The sequence below is a fragment of the Ischnura elegans genome, assembly GCF_921293095.1.
Source record: "Ischnura elegans chromosome 13 unlocalized genomic scaffold, ioIscEleg1.1 SUPER_13_unloc_1, whole genome shotgun sequence".
NCBI lineage: Eukaryota > Metazoa > Arthropoda > Insecta > Odonata > Coenagrionidae > Ischnura > Ischnura elegans.
The window spans coordinates 8350024-8362504 of NW_025791657.1; the positions used below are offsets into that span (position 1 = coordinate 8350024).

The following is a 12481-nucleotide window of genomic DNA, read 5'->3' on the forward strand; positions in this document are numbered from 1 at the left end:
TGTCACTTGATTTGGAGAGAATATTTTTATTTATTTTTGTGTGGCTATCAATTTCTAACAACATAAAATTTAGTGTGTTCTATATAATTATAATTTTTTTTATATTTAATAAGTGTAAGTTCCTTTGATGTAAAAATTTTTTTTCCTGCTGACGTCTGTAAGTATTCAACTACCTCAGCCATTGGCTAGTAAAGTTTCATTTATGATTGAGTGACATAGAGCATTTATGGTGGTGAAGGATTCATATGAAATCTCCTCTTTCATTTTATCAATGTATTATACTTTATTTTTACTTTAATTATACTTTACAACCAGTGTTTAGGAAATAAATTCCTAGTTAATCATCCAAAAGGAGTGAATTGCATGAGATACCAGGGTGGGGTTTCTGTAATAATTTTGGGTGGAATTCGGTGGAATGACTGACTAATGTCCATGTTTAGATATACAATGAAAAACGTAATTTCAACTTTTAATGCACTACTCTACTACCAACTTTAGTTTTGGCACTCGAATGTCATTCTTAATATGATGATACAGGCCCTATCACATGCATTTGTACCAGAGCCAAGATAGGAGGAGGGGTATATTCTACATAATTATAATAATATTATTGTATGAAGTAGAAGTTCTTTTGATATAAAATATATTTTTCAGCCAATGTCTATCAAGTATGTAACTAGTTAGGCCATTAGCTTGTAAAAGTTCATTTATGATTTAGTGACATACAGCATTTATGGTAGTGAAGGATTCATATGAGACCTCCTCCTTAATTTAGTCAATGTTTATCCATTACGACCGGTTTCATGGAAAAATTTTCTAATTTATCATCTTTAAAGGGTGCATAGCATGAGGTACCAGTGCCTGTATATCTAAGGGCAGTATTTGTATGAAACCTGTGGGTGGAATTCAATGAAATGACTGTATGAAATCGTTTCCGGCATTGTTTGGTAGAAGTACAATATGTAAATGTCAAAATATACAACACCAATATTAATTTTCACTCTTTAATACAGTATTCCTCTACCAACTTTATTTCGACACTCTTATACAGGGTTCCCACTCAACTGAGAAAAGCTTAAAACTGTAAATAAGTCGTGAATTTCGTCTGCCATGAAAAAATCTGGAAAAGCCTTGAATTTTGCCGTGAAGCCTTAAAAATATCAGAATGTTGATATTGATACTACAATTGACTGATCAAATTCAATATGTTAATTAAGTTTCAAGGTCAGGCAGGTGCAGACTCAGTCTACGCAATTATCTACACAAGGGTATTAGAGGTGTAGTAATTGGTCCGTACAATATGACGACACATTGACCGATATTTTTCATTTTAATGGCGGAAGTCTGTTGTTTTCAAGGAGGTTGTACATACACTCGAGGTGCTATATTTGAGTTTAAAGAGTGGTCAGAATTCCGCCATCTTGGTTTCACCATTTTTGGACGTAGTCTCAAAGAGTGTATGTATATAATCAAGTATTCTATTGCTTATGTGGCATCTGATTTATAAAATGAAAATGCAAATTTTACTTCCACATTGTCGTTGGAGTTTACTGATAGTTCGTCATACTACTGTGTATATTAAACTATGCAAATAGCCATATCGTGGTGATAATTTATATCGTGGTGAACATACTTTCCTACCATTTTTGTGACCGGTCGGCTATCATAAGATTTCCATTGGATGTAATATTATTAATTACCAGTAGGATTGCAGGGGAATAGACTCGCTCTGGACGCGCTTGTTAAGGGGCTCCGCCCCTTAGGAACCCCAGGTCCGGCTCCGCCATCGAATTTGGTGGGTGTTTGAAGATTTTTTATTCGAGTAATCTGACCTAAAAGTGCTAGGGGTCGGCTTTGCCGGCCAGGGGGTAAGGAAGCGCTCATTCCACAGAACGGCTTTGCCGTTCCTCGTTGAGAGGCAGCTTCGCCTCCCAGGGGTGGAGGCTGCACCGCTTGATACTCGGAAGGGCTTTGCTGCCCCAGGGTTACTGAAGCCCTCCCCCCTTCGTGCCTACGCACGTTACTCCTTGGAACGGCTTTGCCGTTCCTCGTTGTGGGGCGGCTTCGCCACCTTGGGAAGCCCCCCCCTGCGGCTGCTCCACTTAGTCCTCCTAATGGGTCCTCTCCACCGAGGGGGGCGCCCAGAGGGATGCGGGGGCTTTAATGTGTGTTATACATGCGGTCACCAATCGTCCACATTGATTATGTAGCGGTGATTGGAAAGATAAAAGAAGACTTTATGGCAAGTTTTAATTTTTCCGCATGGGGTTTCAACTGAATACCGGGGTTTTTATACTTGTGTTTTACCAGTGGTCACGAATCGTTCTCATCAATTCCGTGCACATAAGTCCTAGGGGTCCGGAACAGTGGCGGAATTCTGACGATAATACCCGAAGAGGCGATATATCAGAAAATTCTTTTTTGGGAGGTTTCACGGGGTTATCGGAGGTTTTAATAAGTCGTAGGGGTGTTGAACACCGGCTGAATTGTGACAAATACTACTCGGAAAGGTGACTTTAAAAATTTTTTATTTTTTTCTGGCGAACTTCCAGGAGGTGATTGGGGTTTTCAGGTATTTTTTCCCATATGGTGTACGGTGGCCCGCCCTCACCAAATATTCCGTATCTAGAGCTCGGAGGGGACGGGTAGTGCGGCGTAATGTTGGAGAGAAGTTCCCAAATAGGAGACTTAATGGCCCCTTTTTATTTTTTGGAGGTTATAGGGGGATACCAGGGGTTTATATCTTTGTACTGCCAGGGGTCATCAATCGTCCACATCAATTCCGTAGCGATGAGTGGTAAGGCTTGGAAAAGCGGCGGAATTGTGACGAATAGTACCCGAAAAGGCTACTTATATGCAGATTTTAATTTTTTAGTGGTTTTCAGGGGGTTTAAAGATGACAATATTATATGGTTACATCATTGTACGATCATATGTGTGAGAAGTTACCCCTATGACATCCATATTTCGAGAGTAATACAATAAAAAGTAAACCTCTCCCCGGAAAAAAATTAGTAGTGCCCCCATTTTTATTTTTTCGTTGTTATATCGACTGCAACATTTATCGAATGTTTATGTTTATGGAAACATAATGCATAGTTGTATGTAACTACAAAGTTTGAAAGATATCGGTCTGGTAAAAATTGGCAAAATCTTATGTTGATCTTTCGAAATCGTAATATTCTTTCTGATTTTCAAATTGACACTACTATTTTATGATGAAATGTACATTACAAACTTTGAAGTTTTTTTGTGGATCCGTAATTAAACCTGGAAAAATGAAATTGTTTAGGGAGAAAGCGCATTCCTTGGCCTTTCTGAATCAATCAAAAAATACATGTAGGGTGATAGGTTACCTAAAAATAAATCTCATTAACAAATTTGAATTTTTTTGTGGGGATTCAAGGGGGTTATCAGGGATCTTTAGGTGTGTTTCCTGTATTATGCGTAATCGCCTTCCTTCTCTAAAAATTCCGGCTCTTTAGCTGTAGTGCAAGCATGGTTTTGCGGCAGTGGCACCCCATTAAATTAAACAATAAGTTGGTCAGAAAAATTCAAAGATAGACCCATAAGAGAGGCATTGGAAATTTTAAAAATTTTAAAAAAATACTAAAAATAAAATATTGCGTAGAAAACCACACAAAAAATTAACCAAAAAATCTAGTATCTTATCAATTGAGGACTTTGTCCTACAATTATTGCAAGTTGGTAAAAAAAAATCCAAACATAGGACCACACATGACAAATTGTAAAAAACACACATATGACAAATATCGTCATATTGGATAAATAAAATCCTTAGATATTATGTTTCCAATGAGATATTGTATTATTTGACCTAAATCCATTATAAAAGCATTGGAAATTTTAACAACTTATAAAAAATGCTTTAAATAGAAATATGGCAAAGAATTCCATACTAAAATATCAACCCAAAAATCTAGTTTTCGTCACAGAAATTTTGTGTTCCTGAGACATTTACAAATACGCAATTAAAGGAAAAAGGTTTTAGTCCCATATGTCTCCCATGTTAACCCATTTCCGGCCGAGTAAAGAAATATTTGAAAAGAAATAATTTTTTCCCTTCATTTTACCTAATAGCATGCTAAATAAAATAAATGGAAGAGATGGGCCTTTTAAAAATTTGCTTGTGGTAAAAAATAAATGTTGCGTTTTCGCAACTTTGGCTGGATCCGGTATCTATAGGTGGTTATGCAACCCGCATTACTATATATTGCCGTTTCCTAGGAATGTGCCGGTTTTACTGTCAGATATAATCCTATGCCTTGTTATGACACACATATGACAAATATCGTCATATTGGATAAATAAAATCCTTATATATTATGTTTCCAATGAGATATTGTATTATTTGACCTAAATCCACAATAAAATATGCATGCTTTACGGTTTGAAAGAAATGAGTCAAAGGGAATATTGTCTCAGAAGAGTATGTATTTCACATTTTTTCATTGGTATTAATTTCATCATTGCAGATTGAATTACAACAATGAATGACTATTTACGAAATACTCAAGAATTTTGGGTGCAATGGAACACTAAATTTTGTTCAATAATATATGGTTTGGCTTTTTAACTGTCGTTTCGGCAACTACTTCTGGTCTCATTTTATGAACTCTCTGACCAAATTCTTCCTTTCATGCTTCATGAATCCACGATGAATTACATGCCCTACCTTTTTCTATATTTATGGACGTGAATCGCAAAGAGGTACATCATCTACTGACTCATTCACTTTACTTTTTAGATCCGTCCCTGCTAGAAACGATTTGAAGTCTACCAGTAACATTTACTTTGGTTGCATAACCTGTGCAATTTCCAGGCGTTTGTGCTAACGCGGTCCTGTAAGTTGATAAACTTGGACCTTTTTTCTCCAGAATTCTAGTGGGGTAATTTGCATTTGCATAATCAAGTAGGTCCACACCTCCCATATATGTACTATACTCTCGAATAACTCGAGGCTGTAGAATAGTATTTTCTTTTTTTGCTGAAACCTTTCCCTGTGCCCAATGGAGGCGTAGAACTTGTATTGCTGTCTACAGTGACAATCTAGTTATCATTCCATCGGACAGTACTAAAACCTTTATCAAATGTTTGTTTACATGTTCCTCTTGGTTTTACGCCAATAGTTTTACTATATTCTATTAGGTACTCCTCCGTTATATTTTCACGGATAGCTCCAGTGACAAAAAATCTTTTTTCTTTCAAAACAATAAAAGCGCGCAATGAAAAGAAGTTATCGAAAAACATACGATGATTAGAGGGTTCAGGGATAACCTTGAGAAATTTCTGAATAAAACTTGCTTCCAAGCCTTTCGATGCTTTCGATGGAAGTAATTTCCTATCGCCTGGTTGAACCGTAAAGCCATCTGAATAACATAAGCACCAAAGTTAAAAGCGAAGTCTAAAAGGCTCGTTTTTTAAAGAACATTTATGCACTCTAGTGACCAAATTAAGCTACCATTTGCTCTCATTTGAAAAATGTTTCGCAAATATTCTGAATTGTAATAATTTTTAATTCAAGTCGTCAATTTGAGGTCATAATTTACAAATCTGTGATTTTTGTCCAGACAGTAATGGTCTGAAAAGTGTAGATTATTTTTTATTAATCTAAATATGTTTTGGCTCAATGATTTCCGAACCAAATCCACACCCAATGGTCAATATCTTGTTGTGGAAGTCAGTGATATTGCTGATTCGTGAAGTAAGGAAGGACTTAATCGGAATGAATGTACAAATTTTTGTGTTCCATTCCACCCAAAATGCTTTCATGTATTTCGTAAACAGTTATTATTTGTTATAATTTAATCTGTATGGATAAAATTGTCAATTAAAAGCTGGCATGTAAGTTATCTTCTGTAAAAATATTCGCTTTGACTCATTTCTTTCAAACTGTAAAGCATGTCTATTTTAAATTGGATTTAGGTTAAATAATACATAATATCTAGGAATTTTAAGTATCAAAAAGGACGATACCTGTCAAATACGTGGCATAAAAAGATGAAGGATTATATCTGACATTAAAAACGGCATATTCCTACTAGACGGAAATGTGTGGTAATGCGGGTTACGTAACTGCCTATAGATACCGGATTCGGCCAAAGTTGCGAAAATGTAACATTGTTTTCCCGATCCGATTTTAACTTAATGTTGACTCCCTGACGAAATATAAGCTTTAACATCTAATTGAAATTTTCACGTCCATATGGACGAATAAAAAACTTAATAAAGGGAATGGTTACTCTTAGGAAAAATTATTTATCTTGCGTAACAGGTGACTTGAAAATTGACACATTTTGAGTACTTTTATAAATATCGAAATACTTATTAAATGTCATTAAAATCTCACAAAAAATCAGTTAATCATACTTTTATCGAAAAAAGCGAATTCTATGTGAATAAAATTCAATTGAAACATTTTTTTGCATTTCTCAATAATGTTGCGTTTTCGCAATTTTGGCCGTAAATGGGTTAATTCAGATCAATATAGCTCGAAAACCAATCGACATTTTTAGGTTTTCGGATTTTTCCCTCCGATCAATATTTTTTAGAGATGGGTCGAATAGCAGATTTCTCGAATTCGAATATCGAATTCGAATATTAAATCATTGCTCGAATATTCGAATACCTCGAATAATAAATGATGAATGCTGTAATGTTTGACTCGGTTGCCTATGCAGCAGGCAACACAAGATTTTGGGGAGTAATTTTGATTTCCTTTTAATGATTCGAACAGGAATTTAGCTGATTAATGAATATTTTAATTTTATGGAAACAATTGGGCATATCATTAATTCAACTAACATCGCTTTACCCCCACTTCTGCTGCCAAGTGCTAGCTGACAATCTGAGGCATTTTGCAAAATACAAGCTCTATTCCACCGGATTTTCTTCAATTATTTTCAGTCCATCTTTGGGAGCTCTCACGAGATAAGAAGATGAATTGTAATTGCTATCAGGGAGAAACCAAATATTCTGAGAAAATATCCCTTTGTCTGCGACTGTAACAATAAAGATTTATAGCACCACTCATTAATTGTAACTTGATATATGCTTTCGGAAAAAAATACCGCATCAACTTCCGAGAAGCTCTGCTGCTCATATCGAGTTTCGCCAGAATGCTAAGTCTCCGTCGTATTTTGACATTTATTTCTTTGCGTAAAATGCTTAAATAAACTCAGAAATACATCGTGTTTGGTCTTATTCTTTTTGAAATTACGTGCACATTACTAATATTTCAATTCAATAAAGGTGTAACAACAATTGACGAAAGTCATTCTTAGACACCTTTTGTGCTAATAGATGACTCATGCAGCGGTTGACCTCCACTGAAATGGGGAACTTCGAAGCTGGTAGGAAAAAAAGGTCAGTGGGGGAGAAAAGGGAGGGCCCGAAACACGTTTCTATTGTTCTCGTGTAACTTGGTATTTTTTCGAAGCTAAGGTCTTCGTAATGTAATCCCTGCGCGAGCTGTGACCTTTTTTTATTTCGAAGAAGAGGAAAGCCTCAGAGGGGGGGGGGGCTAGTGCTGAATGGAGAGGGATACCGGATCTTGGGAAATGCGCTAATGTAAGTATCCCACGGTACTCACACAGCAGTTGACATCCAGAATTGGGGAACTTCGAAGCAGGTAGCCAGAAAAAGGTCAGTGGGTGAGAAAAGGGGGGGAGGGCGTGAAACACGTTTTTATTGTTCTCGTAACTCGATATTTTTTCGAAGCAGGGGTCTTCGTAATGCGATCCCTGCGTGAGCTGGGACCTTTTGTTTGATTTCGGAGAAGAGGAAAGCGTCAGAGTGGGTGAGGCGAGTGCTGAATGGAGGGGGATAGCGGATCGTGGGAAATGCCCTAAGGTTGCTATCCCACGGCACTGAGGTTCTCCTAGTGGGGGGAATCGGGGATTTTCAGATTTTTTCACCCGACCATTTTCGGTTCCCCTCGTCGAACTCTTTTCACCGCTAAAATCCACGAATTTGATGAAATTCGTCAACTTGCGTAAAACGGCGCTGCGAGCACTAAATGACTACAGTTCTCTACATTTTTCCGAGTCAACTACCAACGACGTGCGTGCGACAGTGTATGACGCGAAATTCAAAGTATTCGAGGTATTCGAGGCGGTACTTTTCGCATAATTATTCGAAACCTCGAATATCGAATACTTTCTAATATTCGAGGTATTCGAGTATTCGCGGATACTATTCGCACATCTCTAATATTTTTTCCCCACCTCCAGCAAAAATTTCGTCCTCCCAGCACGTCCGGAAGTGGTCGGGAATTTGTATACATGAATCAGTCAGTGAGTCAGTCAGTGGTCAGTGAGTGAGGTATATGTCACACATCGGGTTGTATATATAATAGATAGATATATTACATTTGTAAAATGTTATTTTTGGCTAAGCTAGTTTCGCAACCAAACTGTGGTTACTGACAATATTTTATAGATTGGGAAGATATTCTAGGCATATTTTCACGAAGCCTTCCCATAATGATAGAAAAAAGGTTACTGGGTTCATACTCGATAGTTTATTTTAACTTAGCAACTTCGATCATGACCGAATATTTCACCAAATATTTAGCTTGTACTCTAATGGGATTATCAACGTTTTGGTCAAAGTTAGGGTAATTATTATTGTCAGAGTTAAACGTCGGGCCATCATGACAATCAAAGTGTGGAACCATGGGTTTTAAAGGGTGCCAAATCAGTTTTGCAGTTCATAGATCCATATTGTCGATTTTTCTTACCAGCGAGGATCATAAAGGGGGTCAAAGGTCATAGAGGTATGTTTTGCAAATGATAGGCTTTCCTACCCAAGCACCCCCATTCCTGCCACAGTCAATGCTCGGGACCAGTTATGTCCTCTCCAGTATATTCACAGCCTCTTTGGCTATTTTGTCTACGCATTTCAATCTCAGTGATAGCTTGGGATGGACTTTTATTCGAAAAAGGACAAATGAAATAACTTGCATTTCTAATAGACCCAGAAAGAACCCTGTGCGAAAATTATCTGATTTGTAACTCTAAGTTAGGTTCCCACACAAAATGGGGAAAAAGGTTGTATGCTTTGAAATATGAGTTTGCCATTGGAATTTGACTTATGGAAACATTTCTATGGTAACTAGGCTTTGCAATGGCAATAGTTCTCAATACATTGAGCTCACCTCGTTGATGTGAATAATTAAGTGACAGTAAAAACAACATGTTTTAGCAGGTATTTATTCTGTCTTTATATATTTCAAACCAAAAGCATTATAAATATATAATTTATTTATTTATTTATTACATTCTATAAACATTTTCAATAAAATATTTTCTGCAATTAAAAAAAATTGGGTAAGGGAAATTTGGTTACTGTGCAGTAATAAGAATGTGTACAAAAAACTATCTCCCAGCTAGGAATTAAAAAAGGACTTCCAGTGTCACCACGGAAGAAGGTCACAAGGGCATTCGCATATTAACGTAGGCCATGGTATTCGGTGTCCGAGCAAGAGTGCCGTTGGGTTGGGCCTTTAGTCAGCCCTGAATTTTGCAAATGATAGGTGACGTCATAACAGATATCACTTTTCATGGCTGCGTTTACATGTACGGCATCTGTTACGTGTGTTAATTTTGTGTTAATATATGGCTGGTGATCGTCTTATTGTTGTCTTATTAACGGACCGTGTAATTGACGACATTAAGACCATGAAAACCTGAAAAAAATGTGAAAACTATCTCAGTGTAATGATTGTATACATAGGCTTGGGTTCTGATTGATATTTAATTTACAGAATTAGCATGAAACAAAAGAGCACACTCTGCTTTATTCATTTATTTTTGCGGGCTTAGCAACTTTGCTTGGTTAGGTTAAACAGTGAATTATGCCAGAAAATACATTGCAATGGAAAAGAAGTGGATGTAATGTGGAATTCAGAAGTAAACCCTATAAAGGAAATCAATGAGGCTAAGATAAAGCACAACTCAATATTGATAACTTATGTGGGGCAGTTTGCTGCTATTGTCAAAAGTCAGAGTTAAACGTCGGGCCATCATGACAGCCAAAGTGTGGAACCATGGGTTTTAAAGGGTGCCAAATCAATTTAGCAGTTCGTAGATCCATATTGTCGATTTTTTTACCAGCAAGGATCAAAAAGGGGTCAAAGGTTATAGAGGTATGTTTTGAAATAATGGGAAAACTAATGTCCCCAACCAAAGGTTTTGAAGGGTGACCAAGTGAGTGGCATAGTACACATATCCACTTTCCTTTCCAATAAGCCTCTCTTGACCTCTTAGTTTCACGCCATTGTTGATTATTTCTGTAGACATCCTTTTTCCCGACTCTGTGACCACAGTCTTCCACTATATCTCTCTTCAAAGAAGGTCCTAAGGAGGCCAAATGCCACATAGGACTTTCTCGATTACCACGCTGAAATCCCATTGGTTTTAAAGATTACCAAGCAAATAGCAATACCCATTTATGCCGCTTTTCATTTATTAGACCTCCATTGGTGACGCTCAAGTAAGGGGTTACGATTTTTTCCCATGAAAGTCCTAAAAATATATTAAACAAGTTGTTTAGAAAAAAGTCCTAGTTAGACTGTAAAGACCACAGCTCCCCTTGCCTGTTCGTCGTCCTGCAAACATTACCAGCAGCAAATTTATCAGGACCTCACTTCACATTCAAACTTGCAAATTGGTTGGGTATGTCTCTGCTTTGATGAGATTGTTGAACACCCAACAATCTCAGAGACAGGCAGTTGTGGCTTCGTCTCGGCATCTTCATTAAGATGCATTTGCCGCTGCACACTATTGTCCATGCAGTGTGTACTGGACAATTCCACGTGTGCATTATAACGAACTTTAAATATTCTAAACTTGAAGCTCTAGTAAGTGTAATGGTGCAGGAGCCTTGAGAAGAAAAGCATGGCAATCGAAACCATTTCTGCAATTGGATGGTTGACTAGCACAATTAAAACTCCATGTTCACATTTCAGCTTATTTTCCTATTAATTTTGGCCTTTTTAAGAAATTTCTCTTTAATCGTCAAATTACCTATTATCACATTGCATGATGCAATCAAAATAAAGGCTGGATTTATCCATTTTTTTAATGTTTAACTCTATGGTTTTGGACATAGCCGATATCTTTTTAAATGGAGTTTTGTCTTTCACTTTGGGCGGCATAACAAAAGAATGTTTAGAGAAATAAATAATCAACTGCGGCGTGAAACTAAGACGGCATGGGAGGCCTGTCGGAAAAGACTGCTAAGGAAATGGAAAAATCTCAGAAGGAAGGGAGGGTTAGCGCGTTGCATATTTTCTCTATGACCTTCGACCCCCATTAAGGTTTTCGGAGGTCAAAATAATCTTTTATACGGATCTATGAACTGCAAAAACCAACTTTGGCACCCTTTAAAACCTATGTTTCGACACATTGGTTGTAATGATGGCCCGATGTTTGACTCTATGACCGTTGACCCCCATTATGACCTTCGGAGGTCAAAAAATCAACAACATGAATCTATGAAGTGCCTAACTAACTTTGGCACCCTTCAAAACCTATGGTTTGACACGTTGGTTGTAATTATGGCCCGACGTTTAGTTGTATGACCTTTGACCCCCATTGTGACCCTCAGAGGACAATTAGTGAATAATACGGGTATTTGGACATTACCAATGTCTTGGGCACCGTTTAAAACCCATGGATCAACACCTTTGTTGGTATGCTATTCTTTTTACCACCCTTATGACCTTGCTGGTGATCTTACTGGGCCAACGGTTGAATTCTCGTAAATAAAATTGTTATTTTTGGGTTTCTTGTGTCCGAAAACCTAAGGATTGACATCTTGGTCAAAGAAATTCAGACTTTTTCCTATATCGATTTATTTAACATTGAAACCCCATAAGGCAAATTCAAATTTTTGGTTTGGACCCAAATTGTGAGGTCAAAAGTTCAAAATTTTAACATTTTACATACACTCAGAAAAACTTATGACCTTTCCCCTTAAGTGTGCCAATTTTCATGAATATTGCTCGATGCAAAGTTACTAAAATTACAGGTCAAAAATGACACACAACCCTTGGGACAGTCTGTATAATGTCCTATGACTGTATAGAATTTATTTTTTTTAAACTCTTGTGGCTTTATATGTACTGCTTTATACTTTAATCTTTTGCTCACAATGCGTCTAGCCTGTATACCTGTAGTCCATTTAGAATGAATTTTTTTTATACCTTGAACAGAAAAGCACAGTGGTCGAGTGTCACTCGACACCTACATGATAATGATTATTGATTAGTCAGCCTTGAAAAATGTAAATGTTACCCTTATAACATTCTTTTGAAACTGTGGTCCACAAATGGAAGGAAAAGGAAAATATTTAAATATAAGGAAATTATTTACATTCTTTATTGAAGTTGACATTTTAATTAGATTTAGATGTGATTATTGACTAGACTTGATTCATGGTGGATGTAATCCTTCTT

At 37.0% G+C, this 12481-nt stretch overlaps 1 protein-coding gene across 1 annotated transcript in view; it reads left to right on the top strand.

Moving 5' to 3' along the window:
- Positions 1–12481, top strand: part of LOC124172293 (zinc finger protein 271-like) — a 43622-nt gene that overhangs the window by 25240 nt on the left and 5901 nt on the right. The window lies entirely within an intron of this gene.